General features: G+C 40.1%; 1 protein-coding gene and 1 long non-coding RNA gene across 2 annotated transcripts in view; one reads left to right on the forward strand and one right to left on the reverse strand.

Annotated features, from left to right (window-relative positions):
* The window catches only part of LOC118971806 (uncharacterized), a 67,962-nt gene extending 51,826 nt beyond the window's left edge, over nucleotides 1-16,136 (forward strand). Inside the window, exon 3 of the long non-coding RNA XR_012123648.1 lies at nucleotides 15,784-16,136. This is a non-coding gene — a long non-coding RNA (uncharacterized lncRNA). The remainder of the gene's footprint in view (nucleotides 1-15,783) is intronic.
* The window catches only part of WDR75 (WD repeat domain 75), a 112,674-nt gene that overhangs the window by 79,114 nt on the left and 8,457 nt on the right, over nucleotides 1-25,103 (reverse strand). The window lies entirely within an intron of this gene.

Here is a 25,103-nt window from a genome sequence, read left to right on the forward strand (position 1 = left end):
TTCATTGTTAGTGTATAGGAAAGCCACAGATTTCTGTGTGTTAATTTTGTATCCTGCAACTTTGCTGTATTCCGTTATCAGATCTAGTAGTTTTGGAGTGGAATCTTTAGGGTTTTTTATGTACAATATCATGTCATCTGCAAATAGTGACAGTTTGACTTCCTCTTTACCAATCTGGATTCCTTGTATTTCTTTGTTTTTTCTGATTGCTGTGGCTAGGACCTCCAGTACCATGTTGAATAACAGTGGGGAGAGTGGGCATCCCTGTCTTGTTCCCGATTGCAGAGGAAAAGCTTTCAGCCTCTCGCTGCTCAGTATCATGTTGGCAGTGGGTTTATCACATATGGCCTTTATTGTGTTGAGGTACTTGCCCTCTATTCCCATTTTGCTGAGAGTTTTTATCATGAATGGATGTTGAATTTTGTCAAATGCTTTTTCAGCATCTACGGAGATGATCATGTGGTTTTTGTCCTTCTTTTTGTTGATGTGGTGGATGATGTTGATGGATTTTCGAATGTTGTACCATCCTTGCATCACTGGTATGGATCCGACTTGGTCATGGTGTATGATCCTCTTGATGTATTTTGGAATTCGGTTTGCTAATACTTTGTTGAGTATTTTTGCATATACGTTCATCAGGGATATTGGTCTGTAGTTTTCTTTTTTGGTGGGGTCTTTGCCTGGTTTTGGTATTAGGGTGATGTTGGCTTCCTGGAATGAGTTTGGGAGTATTCCCTCCTCTTCTATTTTTTTGGAAAACTTTAAGAATGGTATTATGTCTTCTCTGTGTGTCTGATAAAATTCCAAGGTAAATCTGTCCGGCCTGGGGGTTTTGTTCTTGGGTAGTTTTTTGATTACCGTTTCAATTTCTTTGCTCGTAATTGGTTTGTTTAACTTTTGTGTTTCCTCCTTGGTCAGTCTTGGAAGGTTCTATTTTTATAGGAAATTGTCCATTTCTTCTAGGTTTTCCAGCTTGTTGGCATATAGGTTTTCATAGTAGTCTCTAATAATTCTTTGTATTTCTGTGGAGTCTGTCGTGATTTTTCCGTTCTCATTTCTGATTCTGTTGATTTGTGTTGATTCTCTTTTTCTCTTAATAAGTTTGGCTAGAGGCTTATCTATTTTGTTTATTTTCTCAAAGAACAAGCTCTTGGTTTCATTGATTTTTGCTATTGTTTTATTCTTCTCAATTTTGTTTATTTCTTCTCTGATCTTTATTATGTCCCTCCTTCTGCTGACTTTAGGCCTCATTTGTTTTTCTTTTTCCAGTTTCGATAATTGTGACATTAGACTAGTCATTTGGGATTGTTCTTCCTTCTTCAAGTGTGCCTGGATCACTATATATTTTCCTCTTAAGACTGCATTCACTGCGTCCCACAGAAGTTGGGGCTTTGTGTTGTTGTTGTCATTTGTTTCCATATATTCCTTGATCTCTATTTAAATTTGTTCATTGATCCATTGATTATTTAGGAGCATGTTGTTAAGCCTCCATGTGTTTGTGAGCCTTTTTGTTTTCTTTGTAGAATTTATTTCTAGTTTTATACCTTTGTGGTCTGAAAAGTTGGTTGGTAGAATTTCAATATTTTGGAATTTACTGAGGCTCTTTTTGTGAGCTAGTATGTGGTCTATTCTGGAGAATGTTCCATGTGCACTTGAGAAGAATGTGTATCCTGTTGCTTTTGGATGTGGAGTTCTATAGATGTCTATTAGGTCCATCTGTTCTACTGTGTTATTCAGTGCCTCCGTGTCCTTACTTATTTTCTGCCTGGTGGATCTATCCTTTGGGGTGAGTGGCGTGTTGAAGTTTCCTAAAATGAATGCACTGCAGTCTATTTCCCCCTTTAGTTCTGTTAGTATTTGTTTCACATATGCTGGTGCTCCTGTGTTGGGTGCATATATATTTAGAATGGTTATATCCTCTTGTTGTACTGAGCCCTTTATCATTACATAATGTCCTTCTTTATCTCATTACTTTCTTAGTTTTGAAGTCTATTTTGTCTGATATTAGTACTGCAACCCCTGCTTTCTTCTCTCTGTTGTTTGCCTGAAATATGTTTGTCCATCCTTTGACTTTTAGTCTGTGCATGTCTTTGGGTTTGAGGTGAGTTTCTTGTAAGCAGCATATAGATGGGTCTTGCTTTTTTATCCATTCTGTTACTCTGTGTCTTCTGATTGGTGCATTCAGTCCATTTACATTTAGGGTGACTATTGAAAGATACGTACTTATTGCCATTGCAGGCTTTAGATTCGTGGTTACCAAAGGTTCAAGGTTAACCTCTTTAGTATCTTACTGCCTAACTTAGCTCGCTTATTGAGCTGTTATATACACTGTCTGGAGATTCTTTTCTTCTCTCCCTTCTTATTCCTCCTCCTCCATTCTTATGTTGGGTGTTTTGTTCTGTGCTCTTTCTAGGATTACTCCCATCTAGAGCAGTCCCTCTAAGATACCCTGTAGAGGTGATTTGTGGAAGGCAAATTCCCTCAACTTTTGCTTGCCTCAGAATTGTTTAATCCCTCCTTCCTATTTAAATGATAATCGTGCTGGATACAGTATCCTTGGTTCAAGGCCCTTCTGTTTCATTCATTAAATATATCATGCCATTCTCTTCTGGCCTGTAAGGTTTCTGTTGAGAAGTCTGATGATATCCTGATGGGTTTTCCTTTGTAGATGACCTTTTTACTCTCTCTGGCTGCCTTTAATACTCTGTCCCTGTCCTTGATCTTTGCCATTTTAATTATTATGTGTCTTGGTGTTCACCTCTTTTGATCCCATCTCTCGGGAGTTCTGTGTGCCTCCGTAGTCTGAGCAACTATTTCCTCCCCCAGTTTGGGGAAGTTTTCAGCAATTATTTCTTCAAAGACACTTTCTATCCCTTTTTCTCTCTCTTCTTCCTCTGGTACCTCTATAATGCAGATATTGTTCCTTTTGGATTGGTCACACAGTTCTCTTAATATTGTTTCATTCCTGGAGATCCTTTTATCTTTCTCTGCATCAGCTTCTATGCGTTCCTGTTCTCTGGTTTCTATTCCATCAGTGGCCTCTTGCATCTTATGCATTCTGCTTATAAATCCTTCCAGAGTTTGTTTCACTTCTGTAATCTCCCTCCGGACATCTGTGATCTCCCACTGAACGTCTGTAATCTCCCTCCAGACTTCATCCCTTAGCTCTTGCATATTTCTCTGCAGCTCTGTCAGCATGTTTATGATTTTTATTTTGAATTCTTTGTCAGGGAGACTGGTTAGGTCTGCCTCTGCAGATCCTTTCTCAGGTGTAACTATCTTGGACTGGACCAGATTTCTTTGCCTTTTCATGGTGATTGCAGTGGCTGTAGGCAGGTTGCCGGTGTGTCAGCTGGGAGAAGAAAGTCCTTTCTTGCTTGCTGGATGCCTTGCCCTTCTCCACTGCCTGTGACGGCTACCTGCACTCCTGGAGCAGCCACTGGGTTAATCTCCTAAGCTGCTGTGGGTGGGGTGTCCATCAGAGCAGCGCAGAGCCCTGTGGGGAGTGGCAGGCACGCCAGGTGCACTCCTCTGTGCTAGCGGCGACCCTGCTGGGCAGCTGTGTGGCAGCAGCGGCCTTTGGGTCTGGCCCGAGCGGCTGTGCGTTGGGCTGGGATTCCGGTCGGCTCCTGGGAGGGTGCCTGCTCCCTCTGGCTCCGCTGCTGTTGCACGTGGGGCTTTTCTGCACAGATTTCTACCGGGCTCTAGCTTCACTGCCACCGGTGCACGGGAGCCGCGCCCAGGCTGTTTGGTCGAGCTGCTGCAGGCTAGCCCTGCGGCGCACGGATCTGCTCTCGGTTCCTTCTAGTGCTTCCTCCCCCAGCGTGCGCTCCCACTCTCCTGCTACTGGGCCCATGTGTCGGGGTCCGTGCCAGTTGGAGGAAAGACTGGCAGGCTGCCTCGTCCTGTGAAGGGCTTCAGAGCTGCACTGCCTCCGTTTAGGGCACCTAAGTTTCCCCAGTACTTCCAGCTGCCAGGACAACTTCGTCCAGCTATGGCGTCCCTGTCTCTTTAAGACTTGCAGAAAGCACTCACTTTTCTTTTGTCTCAGGGGCGCTGGTTGCGGGAACCTGCCCCCAGGTTTTGATTTTCCGTTTCTCTAATATCCAGGACCCCGTGCACCTTGTGTCTGCGTTCCGGGTGTGGATTTCTAAAGCTGGTTGTTTAGCAGTCCTGGGCTTTCACTCCCTCCCCGTTCTGACTCCTTTCTTCCCACCGGGTTTTGGGGTGGGGGAGCATTCGGGTCCCGCCTGGCTGCGGCTTGTATCTTACCCCCTTCGTGTGATGCTGAGTTCTTGCAGATGTAGATGTATCCTGGCTGTTGTACTGCATCCACTGGTGTCCCTTTTAGAAACAGTTGTATTTATTGTATTTTCATAAAAATATATGTTTCGGGGAGGAGATTTCCTCTGAACTACTCACGCCACCATCTTCCCATCATCCTTATAATAATTAACTAATAAAATCTTCAGATCCCATATATTTTTTGGAAGTAATATTTTAGTAATTTCAAATTTCTCACAATTATTAGTCTAAGTTTTCCCTTTCCTTTTGAATTGGTTTTGGAAGTATAAATAATCCAAGAACATTTCTCCATTCATCAAGAATTTTAAAGTATTTTCATTAAATTACACATAATAAAACATGGGTTCTTTTGTCATGACTTGCTAAACTTATTTTTGCCTCATAATCCTCACATTAAAATAATGCTTACTTTATAGTATTTTAATAAAGGTTAAAAGAGTTAAAACATGCAAAACTCAGCACAGGATGTTGTCAAATAGTCTTTATTATCATTGTTATTGCTATTATCATCCTTTCCTAAAATACAAATACTCCTGCATTTATCGTATCATCTTTCATATTACTTTTCTCCAATTTTTTATTGATTCACTGACTTACATTTCCAAGGGTTTATTTATTTCTTTCCTTTTTCCCTTTAAGTAACCACCACTATACCTATCCTTTTATTTCATCATTTTGAATCATTTTTTAGCTATCAGTTAGAATGCTTTCTCTTGCAAGTGTCAGAAAATCTAACCTACACTAGCTTGAACACAAGTGGATTTAGGGCTCAGTTCCTTAAGTGGGGCCAGTTCTAAATGCAGGCATCAATGATAGAAAAATGAACCAAAAACTGAGATATTATTCATATTTCTTTACTCTTTTCCTTACCTTTACCCCTTTGGTCTCCATATGTATGGATATATAAATATATATAATATAAAATCACATATAATATGTATCAGTATTGAATATATGTGTATATATTTATGAATATAAAGAAAATATATTTTACTAGTAGTATATATCAGATTTTCTTTTTCACTAAGAATAAAAAAATTGTCTATGGGTCCCTTATAATGAGTATTGCTCTGGGAGAAGGTAGGTTCCTCACTGTGGACAAGTTCATTAGGAATTTGATGAGAACTAATAATGATAAGGGGGGTGGAGCCAAGATGGCGGCGTGAATAGAGCAGCAGAAATCTCCTCCCAAAACCACATATATTTATGAAGATATAACAAAGACAACTCTTCCTAGAATAGAGACCAGAGGACACATGACAACATCCAGACCACATCCACACCTGCGAGAACCCAGCGCCTCACGAAAGGGGTAAGATACAAGCCCCAGCCCAGCAGGACACGAGCACCCCTCACCCCAGATCCCGGAGGGAGGAGAGGAGTCAGAGCAGGGAGGGAGAGGGAGCCCAAGATTGCTAAACACCCAGCCCCAGCCATCCGGACCACAGCGCAGACACGGTGCATGTGTGGGATCGTGGATACTAGGGAAACAGGACAGCAAGACCTGTGAGTGGGTCCCTGAGGCCGGTGCCTGTGGACAAAGAAAAGCGAGCAGCTTTTTTTCCCAATTATTTATTTATTTATTTTTATTTTATTTTTATTTTTTGCAAGTGCTTTTTGGAAGTCTTAAAGGGACAGGAACACCAAAACTGGACGAAACGTCCCAGGACACTTACTACAGCAGCAGGGAATCTGGGGATCCATGGGCACTCTAACCCCATGGGCAGCAGGGAGCACGGAGGCCACTCATGGAGATAAATAGCCTCCCGGCCATTCCCCCTCCAATGCAGCTCCACCATTTTGGAGCAGCATCCCGAGGCAGGGCACGCCCACAGCAACAGTGGAGATAAGCTCCATAGCAGCTGGGCAAGAATCAGAAGCCCTTTCTGCGCGCAGCTGCACAGCACAAGCCACTAGAGGTCGCTGTTCTCCCAGGAAAGGAAGGCCACAAACCAACAAGAAGGGAATTTCTTCCAGCCGTCACTGGTGCCAGCTCTGCAAACTATATCTATCACCATGAAAAGGCAAAATTACAGGCAGACAAAGATCACAGAGACAACACCAGAGAAGGAGACAGATCTAACCAGTCTTCCTGAAAAAGAACTCCAAGTAAAAATCATAAACATGCTGACGGAGGTGCAGAGAAATACACAAGAGCTAAGGGATGAAGTCTGGAGGGAGATTACAGATGCCTGTAAAGAGATTACAGAAATACAACAAACTCTGGAAGGATTTCTGAGCAGAATGTATAAGATGCAAGAGGCCAGTGATGGAACAGAAACCAGAGAATAGGAACGCACAGAAGCTGACATAGAGAGAGAGAAAAGGATCTCCAGGAATGAAACAATATTAAGAGAACTGTGTGACCAATCCAAAAGGAACAATATCCGTATTATAGGGGTACCAGAAGAAGAGAGAGAAAAAGGGATAGAAAGTGTCTTTGGAGAAATAATTGCTGAAAACTTCCCCAAACTGGGGGAGGAAATAATCGAATAGACCACGGAAATACACAGAACTCCCAACAGAAAGGACCCAAGGAGGACAACACCAAGACACATAATAATTAAAATGGCAAAGATCAAGGACAAGGAAAGAGTTTAAAAGGCAGCTAGAGAGAAAAAGGTCACCTATAAAGGAAAACCCATCAGGCTATCATCAGACTTCTTGACAGAAACCTTACAGGCCAGAAGAGAATGGCATGATATATTTAATGTAATGAAACAGAAGGGCCTTGAACCAAGAATACTGTATCCAGCACGATTATCATTTAAATATGATGGAGGGATTAAACAATTCCCAGACAAGCAAAAGTTGAGGGAATTTGCCTCCCACAAACCACCTCTACAGGGTATTTAAGAGGAACTGTTCTAGACGGGAGCACTCCTAAAACTAAACAGATGTCACCAGAGAAAATAAAATCACAGCAAAGAAAGCAGACCAACCAAATACTAACTAAAGGCAAAAAAATAAAATCAACTACCCACTAAAAGCAGTTAAAGGAAACATGAAAGAGCACAGAATAAAACAACCAACATGTAAAGAATGTAGGAGGAGGAATAAGAAGGGAGAGAAGAAAGAATCTCCAGACAATGTATATAACAGCTCAATAAGCGAGCTAAGTTAGGCAGTAAGATACTAAAGAGGTTAACCTTGAACCTTTGGTAACCACGAATCTAAAGCCTGCAATGGCAATAAGTACGTATCTTTCAATAGTCACCCTAAATGTAAATGGACTGAATGCACCAATCAGAAGACACAGAGTAACAGAATGGATAAAAAAGCAAGACCCATCTATATGCTGCTTACAAGAAACTCACCTCAAACCCAAAGACATGCACAGACTAAAAGTCAAAGGATGGACAAACATATTTCAGGCAAACAACAGAGAGAAGAAAGCAGGGGTTGCAGTACTAATATCAGACAAAATAGACTTCAAAACTAAGAAAGTAATGAGATAAAGAAGGACATTATGTAATGATAAAGGGCTCAGTACAACAAGAGGATATAACCATTCTAAATATATATGCACCCAACACAGGAGCACCAGCATATGTGAAACAAATACTAACAGAACTAAAGGGGGAAATAGACTGCAGTGCATTCATTTTAGGAAACTTCAACACGCCACTCACCCCAAAGGATAGATCCACCAGGCAGAAAATAAGTAAGGACACGGAGGCACTGAATAACACAGTAGAACAGATGGACCTAATAGACATCTATAGAACTCCACATCCAAAAGCAACAGGATACACATTCTTCTCAAGTGCACATGGAACATTCTCCAGAATAGACCACATACTAGCTCACAAAAAGAGCCTCAGTAAATTCCAAAATATTGAAATTCTACCAACCAACTTTTCAGACCACAAAGGTATAAAACTAGAAATAAATTCTACAAAGAAAACAAAAAGGCTCACAAACACATGGAGGCTTAACAACATGCTCCTAAATAATCAATGGATCAATGAACAAATTTAAATACAGATCAAGGAATATATGGAAACAAATGACAACAACAACACAAAGCCCCAACTTCTGTGGGACGCAGTGAATGCAGTCTTAAGAGGAAAATATATAGTGATCCAGGCACACTTGAAGAAGGAAGAACAATCCCAAATGACTAGTCTAATGTCACAATTATCGAAACTGGAAAAAGAAAAACAAATGAGGCCTAAAGTCAGCAGAAGGAGGGACATAATAAAGATCAGAGAAGAAATAAACAAAATTGAGAAGAATAAAACAATAGCAAAAATCAATGAAACCAAGAGCTTGTTCTTTGAGAAAATAAACAAAATAGATAAGCCTCTAGCCAAACTTATTAAGAGAAAAAGAGAATCAACACAAATCAACAGAATCAGAAATGAGAACGGAAAAATCACGACAGACTCCACAGAAATACAAAGAATTATTAGAGACTACTATGAAAACCTATATGCCAACAAGCTGGAAAACCTAGAAGAAATGGACAATTTCCTATAAAAATAGGACCTTCCAAGACTGACCAAGGAGGAAACACAAAAGTTAAACAAACCAATTACGAGCAAAGAAATTGAAACGGTAATCAAAAAACTACCCAAGAACAAAACCCCCAGGCTGGACAGATTTACCTTGGAATTTTATCAGACACACAGAGAAGACATAATACCATTCTTAAAGTTTTCCAAAAAAATAGAAGAGGAGGGAATACTCCCAAACTCATTCCAGGAAGCCAACATCACCCTAATACCAAAACCAGGCAAAGACCCCACCAAAAAAGAAAACTACAGACCAATATCCCTGATGAACGTATATGCAAAAATACTCAACAAAGTATTAGCAAACCGAATTCCAAAATACATCAAGAGGATCATACACCATGACCAAGTCGGATCCATACCAGTGATGCAAGGATGGTACAACATTCGAAAATCCATCAACATCATCCACCACATCAACAAAAAGAAGGACAAAAACCACATGATCATCTCCGTAGATGCTGAAAAAGCATTTGACAAAATTCAACATCCATTCATGATAAAAACTCTCAGCAAAATGGGAATAGAGGGCAAGTACCTCAACACAATAAAGGCCATATGTGATAAACCCACTGCCAACATGATACTGAGCAGCGAGAGGCTGAAAGCTTTTCCTCTGCAATCGGGAACAAGACAGGGATGCCCACTCTCCCCACTGTTATTCAACATGGTACTGGAGGTCCTAGCCACAGCAATCAGAAAAAACAAAGAAATACAAGGAATCCAGATTGGTAAAGAGGAAGTCAAACTGTCACTATTTGCAGATGACATGATATTGTACATAAAAAACCCTAAAGATTCCACTCCAAAACTACTAGATCTGATAACGGAATACAGCAAAGTTGCAGGATACAAAATTAACACACAGAAATCTGTGGCTTTCCTATACACTAACAATAAACCAACAGGAAGAGAAATCAGGAAAACAACTCCATTCACAGTTGCATCAAAAAGAATAAAATACCTAGGAATAAATCTAACCAAGGAAGTGAAAGACCTGTACCCTGAAAACTGTAAGACGCTCTTAAGAGAAATTAAAGAGGTCACTAACAAATGGAAGCTCATCCCATGCTCCTGGCTAGGAAGAATTAATATCATCAAAATGGCCATCCTGCCCAAAGCAATATACAGATTTGATGCAATCCCTATCAAATTACCAAAAGCATTCTTCAATGAACTGGAACAAATAGTTCAGAAATTCATATGGAACCATCAAAGACCCTGAATAGCTAACACAATCCTGAGAAGGAAGAATAAAGTGGGGGTGATCTCGCTCCCCAACTTCAAGCTCTACTACAAAGCCACAGTAATCAAGACAATTTGGTACTGGCACAACAACAGAGCCACAGACCAGTGGAACAGAATAGAGACTCCAGACATTCACCCAAACATATATGGCCAATTAATATTTGATAAAGGAGCCATGGACATACAATGGGGAAGTGACAGTCTGTTCAACAGATGGTGCTGGCAAAACTGGACAGTTAGATGGAAGAGAATGATACTGGATCACTGTCTAACCCCATACACAAAAGTCAATTTGAAATGGATTGAAGACCTGAATGTAGGTCATGAAACCATAAAACTCTTAGAAAAAAACATAGGCAAAAACCTCTTAGACCTAATCGTGAGTGACCTCTTCTTGAACATATCTCCCTGGGCAAGGGAAACAACAGCAGAAATGAACAAGTGGGACTATATCAAGCTAAAAAGCTTCTGTACAGCAAAGGACACCATCAATAGAACAAAAAGGTATCCTACAGTATGGGAGAACATATTTATAAATGAACATGTCCAATAAAGGATTGACATCCAAAATATATAAAGAGCTCACATGCCTCAACAAACAAAAAACAAATAATCCAATTAAAAAATGGGTAGAGGAACTGAACAGACAGTTCTCCAAAAAACAAATACAGATGGCCAACAGAGACATGAAAAGATGCTCCACATCGCTAATCCTCAGAGAAATGCAAATTAAAACCACAATGAGATATCACCTCACACCAGTAAGGATTGCCATCATCAAAAAGACAAACCACAACAAATGTTGGCGAGGTTGTGAAGAAAGGGGAACCCTCCTACACTGCTGGTGGGAATGTAAACTAGTTCAACCATTGTGGAAAACAATATGGAGGTTCCCTCAGAATGCTCAAAATAGACTTACCATGTGACCCAGGAATTCCACTTCTAGGAATTTACCCTAAGAATGCAGCACTCAAGTTTGAAAGACAGATGCACCCCTATGTTTATCACAGCACTATTGACAATAGCCAAGAATTGGAAGCAACCTAAGTGTCCATCAGTAGATGAATGGATAAAGAAGATGTGGTACAAATACACAATGGAATATTATTCAGCCATAAGAAAACAAATCCTACCATTTGCAACAACATGGATGGAGCTAGAGGGTATTATGCTCAGTGTAATAAGCCAAGCGGAGAAAGAGAAATACCAAATGATTTCACTCATCTGTGGAATATAAGAACAAAGGAAAAACTGAAGGAACAAAACAACAGCAGAATCACAGAACCCAAGAATGGACTAACAGGTACCAAAGGGAACGGGACTGGGGAGTATGGGTGGGTAGGGAGGGATAGAGCGGGGGGAGAAGAAAGGGGGTATTATGATTAGAATGCATAATGGGGGGGTGGGAGAAAGGGGAGGGCTGTAGAACACAGAGAAGACAAGCAGTGATTATACAACATTTTGCTATGCTGATGGACAGTGACTGTAAGGGGTTTTGTGGGGGGGGGGGACCTGGTATAGGGGAGAGCCTAGTAAACATAATGTTCTTCATGTAATTGTAGATTAATTATAACAAAAAATAAATGAAGAAACAAAGAAAGGGGGGATTACTCCCTGATAGGATAAAACTAACTGCAAATCACCAATTAATGCATGCTTTAAATATCCTTAATTTTGATCATTTAAAGGGTGTCAGATGATCAGCTATGGAAGTACATTTTTCTGATAATATTCCTCTCTCTTAAAAAAAAAAAAAAAGCTGTTCCTGTGTGGTGATCTCCAATAAGTTCTTCACAATGGTATAAAGGGCATATCAAAGTGTGGGCAAAGGGTTTGTTTGTGTTTATACAGACAGTCAAAGCCTAATTTGGCCATGCAGAAAATGAATTAAGATACAATATGAAGAAGAAATTCCAACATCAACATTCTCTGGAAGAGTCAGTCCAGAAGATGATCATCAAAAAACTTCAACAAAGATCCTGGTGCTGTTGCAGTTGTAGCTGCATTCATCCCACCGGTTCCTGGTCTTGCCATTGGAATGAAGAAGGAGATATCTAAGCTTGCCTGTGCATACAGTAAAACAACAGATTTGACTGGATCTATACAGTCGGAACTGAACCAAGAATTAGGAGAAGTGCAAGTTGCAGTGCTCCAAAATCTTACAACTACAGACTATCTACTGTTAAAAGAACATATGGGATGTGAACAGTTCCCAGAAATGTGTTGTTTTAATTTGTCTGATTTTTCTCAAAATATTCAAATTCAGTTAGACAATATCCATCATATCATTGATAAGTTTTCACAAATGCCTAGGGTGCCTAACTGGTTTTCTTGGTTTCCCTGGATATGGCTGGTAATTGTAGGTCTGATTTAGTTATGTAGCTGTATTCCTATGCTTATGTTACTCTACAAGAAGATATGTCAAAGAAATAATCAATCTTCCCATGTTTTCTTCCATCTGCTACTTCTATAGGTTCTCTTCTTCCTTCATAATTACAACCCCTAAGTAGAATTGGTGCCTCATATCAAAATTACAGTGTCATAATTCTTCCAAGTGGTAAAGATACCTCAAGACAACTGCTGGGCATAGAAGCCACAGGGCATAAATCTGAAAAGAAGTAAAAAGCTAACCTTGTCAAACAATATTGCTTCTCTCTCACTTACCAATTTTACATTTCCATAGCCAGAGACGGGTAAGATTCCTCAAGGGAGGAACAACCTAAGACAGGCACAGTCGCAGGGGGGCCATCAGGTGAGAAATTGTGGATCAACAGAGGTGAGGCTTAGAACCTCACCCCCTCCTGTTTTGAGAGAAATCTTCTGCATCCATGGATGTTTTGTTGCCCTTGTCTAGCTTGGATTAATACTTAGTCTATAGGCACACACTTGATCATCTACATTTGCCCTCTTACAGCACTAAACTATGTTTTATTATGTTTTCTACCTTTATCTTGCATCTACCTACCACTTCAGCATTTTAATAATAATAATAATAATAATAATAATAATAATAATGGAGAAATGTGGGCTTCACATATAAATCCAGTGTAAAAATCAAATGAATAATCATAATTGACCAGATTGTTTATAGTTCATGATGCGTGATCAAAACTGAAAGTTTCTGTGATGACTGCCCTTGCACTGTTCACCATGTAAGAACTTATTCGCTATGTAAGAACTTGTTCACCATGTAAAAACTTGTTCGTTATGCTTCAGAAGATTGGAGACTGTTTAGAATTAGGCTTGGGGTTGATTAATGATTGTGCATTGAGTCCCCTATACAGAATTTTATTGTTGTTAACAACCATATGATCAATAAATATGAGAGATGCCCTCTCAAAAAAAAAAAAACTGATGAGACACATTAATAATTTAAATACTCTATCTCATATAATTAGGTAAATGTGGCTAGCCATAAAATGATAAGAGAACACACATGTTTGTCAAATCTCTGGGCATGGTGTACTTTTTAAACTAAAAAGCAATGAGTGACATCACCCACCTACCCTCTACACACAAAAACCCTACCTAATAAATACATTCAAGTGTACAAATAAATAAATTTTTCAAAAAATAAAAAATACCAGAATAAAAAAAATTAAAATTGATATATTCCCAGGAAAAAAAGATATAGGATGAATAAGTACGTTGAAACCCCACCCACTAAAATAAATTCTAAAACCTCATTTGATGAGTGGACAAAGGGTAGGCTCACTCAATTTACAGTTGTAGTTGACTAACAAACAGATGAGAAACTAGTCCACTCTCTCTAATAATAAAAGAAAAGCAAATTTAAAAATAAAGATAACCATTTTGGTAAATCAAATTGGGCAGTACTCTAAATAAATGAAAGCATTCAATGTTGGTATATCTCCCTTGTCTATAGATACTGAGAGTCCAGTTCAGTATAGTCACCCTCTTGAAAATAATCCAAATGCTGGAAAAATCGTTTTGCACAAGAATAGCTCTAACAGTATTTTGGAGACCATCAAAATATCCAACAATAAGGGAGTTATTAAGTTAAACCATGATATATGCATTCAGAACAGTATTATTAAACTAACTACATTTATGAATAGTTCTTTTTTTAATGGAGAATGTATGTGTTATGTTAGGAAACTGAACACATACCATATGTAATTTTTTAAATACATGTGTAAATATTGAAAGGAAACTAATACATATTAAAATGTTTCTTTCCAGCTTTATTGAGACATTGTTGACCTAAGTTGAAAGTGTACAATGTAATGATTTGATACATGTATATACTGCAAAATCATTACTACAATAACATTAGTTAACACTCCCCCCAAAAAAATAATAATGATAAGGGAAGGTTAAGGGTAAAAAGGCACTCGTACCAAGCTTTATTCTCAGGCAGCAGGTTGAGCGGTAGACCCCTGTCCACCTGTCTCAGTCTGTGGCCCTCCCGTCTTTGCCCCAGGTTTTTTCGCCACTCCATCCTGCTTGTCAACACCAGGCTCCATGCCTTCCCTCTGGGCTTGCTAGCACAGGCTAGCACAGGGTTCCATGGCTTCCCTCTGCCAGCCTCCACTCTCTCTTGCTTCCCAGAATGGGGCTCCCCTACTTCTGCTTCCTGTTCCCCTTGGACCCTCCCCTAGCCCTTCCCCTAACCCTTTCCCTAGTCAATACTTCCATGACTGACAGTTTTCTCCAGGCAGGTAAACAGTTCACTGCCCCCAGGCATGGAAGCTGGCTAAGTATATATACAATGGACTATTAGAATCAGGCCAGAATCCTGGCCATAAAATTTCCATTTTCCCAATAATGAGTCAAATGCTCCAAAAACATAATAAGGATAAAGTAGTTGGTATCAAAGAAAGCCTACTACTAGAACAAAATCTAAAGGGAAGTTATAAGCAGGGTCTAGAAAAACAAATCCATAGATGGTACATAATCTTATAAAATAACAAAGTCAGCTTTATTGTTTCAGAAATCATGGTAGTTGTCTCTTCCATTCTGGCAACACAATGTTAATTGATGTCTTTATCTTGGGTGAATCTTAACCCTTCAGTGATAGTCATTTTTCAGTTTGCCAAAGGCAGGAAGAAGTCTTGAGTCAGATAACAAAAATCATTTTTTTCAAAGAGAGCTAAAAAAATTTCTTAATTCTCAATTGTTCTGGTAAAAAAGTATTCAAAATAAGAAACACCAGAAAGTAGAAATACCTTAACCTTATAGCTCATATAAATGATATGTTAGTGTTGGTTCACAAAAGCAGATGCTTAGACAGAAATTAAGTGCAAGTGGTTAATTGGAAAGTGATCCCAATTAAAAAGGTATAGGAATGGGCAAAGGAAAAAGAGAAAGAAGAGCATCCGTAAATAATGTTGGTTGCTAATGTGGCAACTGGGGCTCAGGTCCTGTAGGAACCTCTCTGCGGGCCATGTAGAAAGCCATTTCAGAATTTGCCTACTGAGGTGCTTAGACATTTATTCAGCAACTCCCATTCCTCTTTGATTTCTCCTTCTCATATCAGTCTTCACCTCCTGGGTAGAAGAATTCAGAATTTAGCATGTTTGTATGTGCTCTGGTAGGTTGAAGGGATATGAGAAAGTCACTGATAGTTTCTGCTACACATAAACTTAATTCATTATGGTTAAGATAGACTTGTTCTAGAGGTATATACATCCTTTATAATATAATAGAGTGTTCTATTTTGACTATGAATATATGTCTTCTCTTCACACAGGTCTTGGCACGTACTAAATATTTTTAGATAGCTCTTAGGTGAATAGTGCATCTTTTGATGAAGAGCAAGACTTGAATGAAGACTTCCACAAGAAATAGAAAAAGAAATGAACTTCTGCATTTTAAATAAAAGCCAAAAAAACATATCCAAAAAATATATCCAGAGAGTGCCCTTTGCAATCCTCAAGAGTCCAGAAAGATGCCACATGCTGAAGAGCTCAAAGGAAGCACACAAAATGTTGAATTCTATAAAAAACAACAGACAAACCTGCTGCAACTAGATAATACAGCAGAAGTAAATTTTGCATGTTGTAGAAGAGGAAAAAAGACAAAATTAAACTATTTTTTTGTGTACTTAAGGTTCTTAAAGTTCATCTTGGGGTGAGCAAAGTGGAATAAGCTCAGCTATAACATAAAACACACCATTGTATAAACAAATAACATCCTCTTCAGATACTTATACTTTGAAAGAATATATGCCCATAATGCCGAGGCTTTTTTAAGACTGAGTTAAAGTGTGCTCACTCTCTCCCTCTCTGTCTCATCAATCAAAGGAACCTGGTTTCATAATCAAAAAGTACTAATTTCTCTTGGTTTTAAAAGAAGTGTCCCTATGTTCACTACAAATCACCAAGATGCTCAATTTTAACACACTGTACATGTTAAATGTATGTATTAAAAGTAAGGAGTACAACATCCCTAACAGACTTCATTACAATTTTTGGAAAGTTGTACATAAAATGGGAATCTAAATTCTAATCTAAACCACTAAAAACCTAAACAGTACAATAAATGAATGGAACTGTGTTTTCTAACTCCATGTGCATTATGAAACCACCAAACTAAGAATTCCTTCCCTCCAAATAAGCAGATTGCTGAGAAATCTCTTCTTCTCGTGAAAACTTATGAAAGAGCAGAATACAACCGGATTCTCATTTTGTGTCAGATGATGATCTCGTTTTGATGACAGATGATGATACATAGATACTAACAGCTAGATACATAGATAGGCAGATACATACATACATAGATATATACATAGATATATACATATAGATACATAGATAGATACATAGACAGATGGTAGATAGATAAGAAGCTCCCTCAGCTTAAAAAGTGGCCATCTTTGAGAATGCAAATTGATGCAATAGAAAAACACATGCACAAGCTTATTCACTGCAACATTGTTTAACAATATGAAATACTGGAAACAACCTGTATGTTCATTCATAGGTGAGTGAATAAAGAGGTTGTTACTTTTTGAATCCCGAACACTCCCTTAACTTTGCTTTGCTTTTCATCCCATCTACCACCATATTTCTTCTGGAAATATCTGTCTGTATTTGCTGTCTCAAATTATTATCCTTCCACCTTATTTTTTTATTTTTATTTATCTTTTTTCCCACGCAAGAGATTTTATTATCTGAAAGAGAAAATGGCTGCCCCCGTAGAGCGGGAGCAGCAGCTTGTGGGTGAGGAAGCATGTTTCTTAGGAGTAGGGGTAGAGTGTGTTCTGCATTAGTGATTGGATCTTAAGGGGTGGGCAACCATCTGGTTGGTCATGACTGTATATTAAGGGGTGGGGGTCTTAGCCCGCCAGAATTTGCCTTCATTCCCATCTTTTTCTTTTCTTAATTGGGCCTCTGGGGAACTGGGCATAGAATCTCATTCTCTAGCTACTTCCTGCTGGAAGGGGGTGCAGATTCTGGCCATACAGTGAGGCCATTGCTGTAGAGTTGGGGAAGGGCGGGCATCTTGAGATGATTCGTGATGTCATCTAGCTGGTTGCGTTATTCTTCATGAGAAGGCCTTGATGGCCCTGGAGGAGTAACAAATTGAAGGCCGGTGTTGGGCGAGAAGACGAGCGACCAGGGAAGTGGACGGTGAGGCCATGGAGGAGGGTCAGGCAGTGAGGGTCCCCAAAGCAGCTCAGATTCCCAGAAAGACTCAGGAGACACGGGCCCACGCAAGAGATTTTATTATCTGAAAGAGAAAATGGCTGCCCCCAAGGAGAGGGAGCAGCCCCTTCCATCTTCTTTTAAAACTATTCCAATCAAACATTCTACCCAACTGGCCATGGAAATTCAATTCAAAGTCCCCAGTGGTCCCCAGATAGCTAATTATCAGTTCTCAGGTCCCTTCTAACCTGACCCAGGGGCATCATTTGATAGAGCCAATTACTCCTCTTACAAACACTTTATTCATTTTGATTACAGTTTATCATACTCCCCTGATATCCCTCCTACCTCATGAGATGTTCCTTCTCTGTATCTATCGTGCCTTCATCCTCTTCTCTCCCACTTCTTTATGTTGGATGGCCCCTAGGCTCAGTTCTTGGAGCTCTGATATATCTACATTCACTCCCTTGTGATTTCATCCAGTTTTATGGCTTCAAATACTATTTATACTCTAACAACTCCTCTGCTAGACATCTTCTGTTTGCCCCTCTAAATTCACTCTACTCTTCATGCCTTCTTTTTGCCATAGAAGGAGCATATTTCCTGCTAACCCTCCTCAGGCAATCATCCTCATAAAACTCATTCTCCAGCTTCCATTAACCACTCCTTTCCCTGGTACCGTTAGCTCAGGGTTAGCAAAGCCTCTCTGTTGCTACTAGCTTCAGGGTGCTGCACCACACATTGCGTTTTCTCTAAATTATGTAAATATTTTCTTTATTATATTTTTCTCCATTACCCAGCCTAAATATGGCATCTATCTAAAGCATAATAATAAAGTTCACATCTTGAAATGAAAGATGTAGGAAGTGAGATATAAATCTTGCACCATCATCACTAGTGGCTACATGTGTACCTAAGACAGCGGTTGGAGGCATCTGATGCAGGGGGTATACATCGATGATGCAGGACTCCCAGAATCAAATATTCAAAAATCACATCTATTCAGGGACATGTGACATAAGCAGGAACGAATGCTTTGGTAGGACCTGGAAAATATATTTAAATCTCCAAATATATCAGACTAGTTAAATATCAGAAGAAAGACACTGAGATACTAGAGGTGAAATCCATATCTGTAGAAATGAATAAATAATAAGACAGAAGTAATGATCTAATCCTCATGATGCCAAAGGATGAGCATCCCAAACATTCTACTTGAGTAAGGTAGGCTGACCTAAAATGTGCTACTTTGGCATGTGGATTATTTTGAATTAAGAGTTACCTAAGAAACAGCCAGTGCAAGAATACACTGATCCCTTTTTGTCCTCCTAAAAACAGGAAGCAAATCTTGGGAAAGGTACCCTCCCTGTACCAGAAGAAACACAGTTTTCTTTGTCCTGTCTATTTCTTACACATTTATTATGTCCTTGTCTAAAAAGTAAAACTGCCTGCCTTGGTCATTTTCCTTAGGTCTCAATTTCATTATTTGGATCCTGGGTGCACATAACTAAACTTTGGGGATTTTTTTTCCTGTTAATCTGTCTCATGTCAATTTAATTCTTAGACCAGCTAGAAGAACCTTAAAGGGTAGAGGAAAATATTTCTCCCCAATGGTAACTCTGTCATGATACTTGCTACATTTCTGTATGGTTGTCAGAGAATTTCATCTTTATTCTTTTCAAATACAATTAATTTGAAGACTCCTTAAATCACAGGGCTCCCTCCTCAATCTGAAACTATATGGAAAAAATGCAGAAGGCATAATATTTGATGTTTTGTCATCACTTAACAACAAACTTTCCACTTAAAATCCACCCATCCCCCCAGCACCCTGGAAAACATACATTTAGCAGCACAACATAACATCAGTTATGGAAGAATAACAGCCTAGTAAAGAATTAACATTTTTTAATTGGCAAAGTGCAAGTCAAGCTGGCTTAAACAGTAATGGGCAAATTTAATTCACATAAATAAAATTCCAGTAGCAGAACTGGATTCAGGCTAGTCATGATCTAGTCACTTGATATTACCATAAAAGCAATTTCTATTTCACTCTCCACTGTGCTCTCACTGGCGTTCTTAATCCTTAAACCACACCTGCCTCCTCTCCTCCACTAACGCAAACTTCAGTTATCCCCTTGTGATGGAGAATGGCTGCCCTTGTTTCAGCCCTCACATACTAACACTTCACCATCCAGGGAAACAGAGTCTCTTTCTCCTCTGATACAAGGTCCTGGAAATCACTGCTTCTCAACATAAATGTGTCATGTATTCCACCCTAGCCCAACCACTGTGCCTAAGGAAATGGGGCCTAAAAACAGGGTAAAGCCAACAGAGATCCACACTTGAATCAACCCACAAAAGTGAAAATGACAGGTAATATGAGCTCTTCAAAGGATGATTAGGGAACATCTGGTGAGAAAGAAAGGAATGAGTACAGGGAGAGAATAAATTTCTCCTACAAAGATAGGAAAGAAAAATACTTCCCTTCTACCCTTCTAAATTCTCAGATGGGGCCCCTGTGATAAAAGACAGATTAACAAGAGGAAAACAAACAGATGTTTATCATCATGCACACCTCATATGTACATGGGAGAAACCAGGGAATAAATAGTTCAAAGAGGTGGCTTAGTATTTCAACAAAGAGCAATACATTTGTAGAGAAATGATAGGAAAAAGGAATGTGGCTTTAGGCTTCCAAGGGTGGCAAACTGTGGGAAGGTAAATAAATGAGGAAAAGAATGGAGTAAAGGTTTGTTTGCAGATTCACTGGTGCCAGCTCTGGACTGATAAGACTTGACTGTTGTCCTGCTTTTAGGCAAAAATGGGGATGGTATAGATAGTTCTTCCTGCATTTGCTGCTGCTTAACTGTCCTCATCTCAATATAATTTTTATGGCAAAAAGGCATATTTTAGGATAACGTATTCTGGTTCCTTCCAAGTTGTAAGTGGAGGAATTAGTTATTACCAGAGTAATCATTTAGCTTATTGCCCAAACCCGAGTACTTCTGAGAATGAAAGTAAATGTTACCAATAATTGGCTAGCACAGCAGTTATAAACCAGGACAGTCCCAGACAAACTGGGAAACATGCTACCTTTGGAACTCTCTAATTGATGAAATCTCTTCTTTGATGCTTCATAAGCACTTAAAATTGGAGAATTCCAGGAGGATGGCAGCATAGAGAGAGCTTAAACCTGCATCTTTCTACCTTCACACCAAATCTACACCTACACATAGAGCAATTCATCTTGAGAAAAAATTGGGAACTGAGTGAGCATCTTCTGCATAAAAATAGATAGAAAGATCACATTAAGAAACATCAGGAGAGATGGAGACACAATAATGGAGGGACTACCATGCGCAACTCAGTGACCCACAGAAGGGAGGGTTACTACTGGGCAATGTGGACACAGATTCCCTGCTCTGGGGCATAGAAAAAAAGCTGCACTTCGAAGTGCATCTAGACTATAAGTGAAAAAAAAAAACTATTTATAGAACTAAAGCACTGCTGTTTGATGGGGAATGGCTTTAACTCTCTCTGGATCAGAAGTCTGTACATTTTTTGCACTCCTTTCCCACACTGAGGGTGATGTAGGGAGCAGGGTTGGGTGCACATCAGTTTAAGACTTGGTCTAGGTGGCTTTCCAGCCTATGCACACACCCAGACATGTTAGCGGGAAACGAAATTCAGGCCCCAGCTGCCCCAAGGGCACAATGCCAGTCATTGCTGACCCCCTGTAGAGCATGCCTTGTCTGCCACCGCACCTCAGGTATCTCCCAGCTGCAGAGGTGGGGCTTCCCCGGAGCCAGTCATCACTGAGCACCTGAGCTGATGCTGCAGCACAGGCATGGAGCCAGTAGCTGCAGAGACAGAGCTTTCCTGGAGACTGTGCTTGGATGTGCTGCCTCCCAACCAGCACGGACCCCATAAGTATCTGATAAGGCCCCTCCAACTGTGACCCCCTCAAACCACTCCCATGAAAAGCCTAACACCAGTATATCCCCAGTTTACATTCACAAGGCCTCCAGCCAACCAACCAAAACCAGGTCCAGCCTACCCAGGGGGCCTTCCTATACAAGGACAATCCTTCACAGCTGGAAGAAGCAGCCTTTTCTACTAATTCATAAAAGCAAGCATAGAAAGTCAAAATGAGGAGTCAGAAATATACTCAGACCAAAAAAAAAAAAAAAAAGACAAAACTTCAGAAAAAGAACAATGCAAATAAAACAAATGGAAAATGGAACAGAGTTCGGCAATCTACTGGATAAAGAGTTCAAATTACTTATTATAAAGATGCTCCCTAGGCTTGAGAGAGGAGTGGAGGAAATCAGTGAGAACCTCTACAAAGAAACAGAAAGCATAAAACAAAACCAATCAGAGATGAAAAATACAATAAATGAAATAAAGAATACACTACAGGGAATCAACAGCAGATTAGAGAGTGAAGAAGAATGGATCAGTGACATGGAAGAGTAAAGGAAGGCACTCAATCTAAGAGGGAAAAAAGAATAAAAAGAGAGGAAGATAGGTTAAGGGAGCTCTGGGACAATTCAAACAGACAAGCATTCACATTATAGGAGTCCTAGAAGAAAAGAGAGAAAAAGGAGTAAAAAACATATTTGAAGAAATAATAGCTGAAAACATCCCCAACCTAGGAAAGGAAACAGATATCCAGGTCCAGGAGGTGAAAAGAGCCCTAGTCAAGATAAATCCAAGGAGATCCACACCAAGCATACCATAATTAAAATACTGAAGGTCACAAACAAAGAGGGACTCATAAAAGCAGAAAGAGAGAAGTACCAATCAGCAAGAGAAAAATAAGGAAAACCCCATAAGGCTAGCAGTGGATTTTTCAGCAGAAACTCTACAGGCCAGAAGAGAGTGGCATAATACAGTTAAAGTGCTGAAAGAGAAAAACCTCCAAACAAGAATACTCTACCTAGCAATGTTGTCATTTAGAGTGGAAGGGAAGCTTCACAGATAAATATAAATTAAGTGGGTTCACTACCACTAAACTGGACTCACAAATGTTAAAGAGGGAGGTGGAGCCAAGATGGCGGCGTGAGTAGGACAGTGGGAATCTCCTCCCAAAAACATACATATTTTTGAAAATACAACAAATACAACTATCCCTAAAAGAGAGACCGGAAGACACAGGACAACAGCCAGACTATATCCACACCTACGAGAACCCAGCACCTGCTGAAAGGGGTAAGATACAAGCTGCAGCCCGGCAGGACCCGAGGCCCCTCACCCCAGCTCCTGGCGGGAGGAGGGGACTCGGAGCGGGGAGGGAGAGGGAGCCTAGGACTGCTAAACACCCAGCCCCAGCCATCCACACCAGAGCGCACACACAATGTATGTATGGGGTCCTGGATACTAGGGAAACAGGACAGTAAGATCTTTGCGTGGGTCCCGAAGCCAGCGCCCCTGGGACAAAGAAAAGCTAGTGCTTTTTGAAAGTCTTAAAGGGACAGAGACCCCCCAGCTGGATGGAAGCATCCTGGGTCACAGTCCAGCAGCTGGAAACTCCAGGGAACTCTGGGTGCACTAACCCCCAGGGCAATAGCTCTGAGACCCCCTCACGGAGGTAAACAGCCAAACAGCCCCCGCTGTCCATTACCCCTCCGGGGCCCGCCATAGCAGAGCAGCTGCCTGAGGCTAGCCACGCCCACAGCAAGGGAGCTTCCTCCATACCAGCCGACAAAGATACAGAGACCCTGTCTACATGCAATTGCCCAACACAAGCCACTAGGGGTCGCAGTTGTCCCAGTAAAGAAAGGCCAGGAGCAAGTGGAAAGTCTTGGCTCTGCCAGCTGACACACGAATCAATAGCTCATCATTGCACCTACCAACATGAAAAGGCCAAAAAATTTGATCCAGACAAGACCAACCCAGACAGCTTCGATATCTTCTACTCTTCCCCTGAGAAGGAACCTGCGGAGATAGATTTAACCAGTCTTCCTGAAAAAGAATTCAAAACAAAAGTCATAACCATGCTGATGGACTTGCAGAGAAATAATGCAAGAACTAAGGAGGGAGAATACAGAAATAAAACAAGCTCTGGAAGGACTTCAAAACAGAATGGACGAGATGCAAGAGACCATTAATGGACTAGAAAACAGAACAGGAACGCAGAGAAGCTGATGCAGAGAGAGATAAAAGGATCTCCAGGAATGAAAGAATTCTAAGAGAACTGTGACCAATCAAACAGAACAATATCTGCATTATAGGGGTACCAGAAGAAGAAGAGAGAGAAAAAGGACAGAAAGTGTCTTTGAAGAAATAATTGCTGAAAACTTCCCCAAACTAGGGTAGGAAATGGCCTCTCCGACCACAGAGGTACACAGAACTCCCATGACAAGGGATCCAAGGAGGGCAACACCAAGACACATAATAATTAAAATGGCAAAGATCAAAGACAAGGACAAAGTATTGAAGAAAGCCAGAGAGAAAAAAAGGTCACCTCCAAAAGAAAACCCATCAGGCTATCATCAGACTTCTCAACAGAAACCCTACAGGCCAGAAGAGAATGGCATGATATAGTTAATACAATGAAACAGAAGGGCCTCGAACCAAGAATACTGTATCCAGCATGATTATCATTTAAATATGAAGGAGGGATTAAACAATTCCCAGACAAGCAAAAGTTGAGGGAATTTGCCTCCCACAAACCACCTCTACAGGGCATCTTACAGGGACTGCTCTATATGGGGAAATGACAGTCTGTTCAACAGATGGTGCTGGCAAAACTGGACAGCTAGATGGAAGAGAATGAAACTGGATCACTGTCTAACCCCGTACACAAAAGTAAATTCAAAATGGATCAAACACCTGAATGTAAGTCATGAAACCAGAGCAAGGGCTCTGGTCTCTTCCTCTTCTTGTCAGCACACTAATCCCATCATGGGCTCTCTACCCTCAGAAATCCATCTAAGCCTCATTACCTCCCAGAGGACCCACCTCCTAATACCATCATACCATATACTGACTAGGGCTTCAGTATATGAATTTAAGGGGACACAAACATTTGGTCCATTACAGTCACATTTTTACTAGCTCTTACTGGGACTAATGTAACAAAGTTCTTCTCTCAACACTTATTTTGCCTCCATTCCAATCTAGACTAATCTCAAAACAAAAATGCAATTGTTTAAAATCACTCAGTAATTTCTTACTGATCTTAGAGATAAAAATCGTTAACATGATATACAATATCCACATTGAGACATGATTTGATCATGCCTGCCTTCCTCTACTGCCCCTGTCGCTTAGTATCATAAGATATATATACTTAAATGCAGAAGTTAATAAATACATTAAACCTAAGGAAGCTACAACTATTGTAACCTCTATGCATCTGTGATTGAACAACTGATTTAAAATATTGTAAACTAAAGAGTTGTTGGTCTGATATAAG

This window comes from Manis javanica, chromosome 12, assembly GCF_040802235.1.
Source record: "Manis javanica isolate MJ-LG chromosome 12, MJ_LKY, whole genome shotgun sequence".
NCBI lineage: Eukaryota > Metazoa > Chordata > Mammalia > Pholidota > Manidae > Manis > Manis javanica.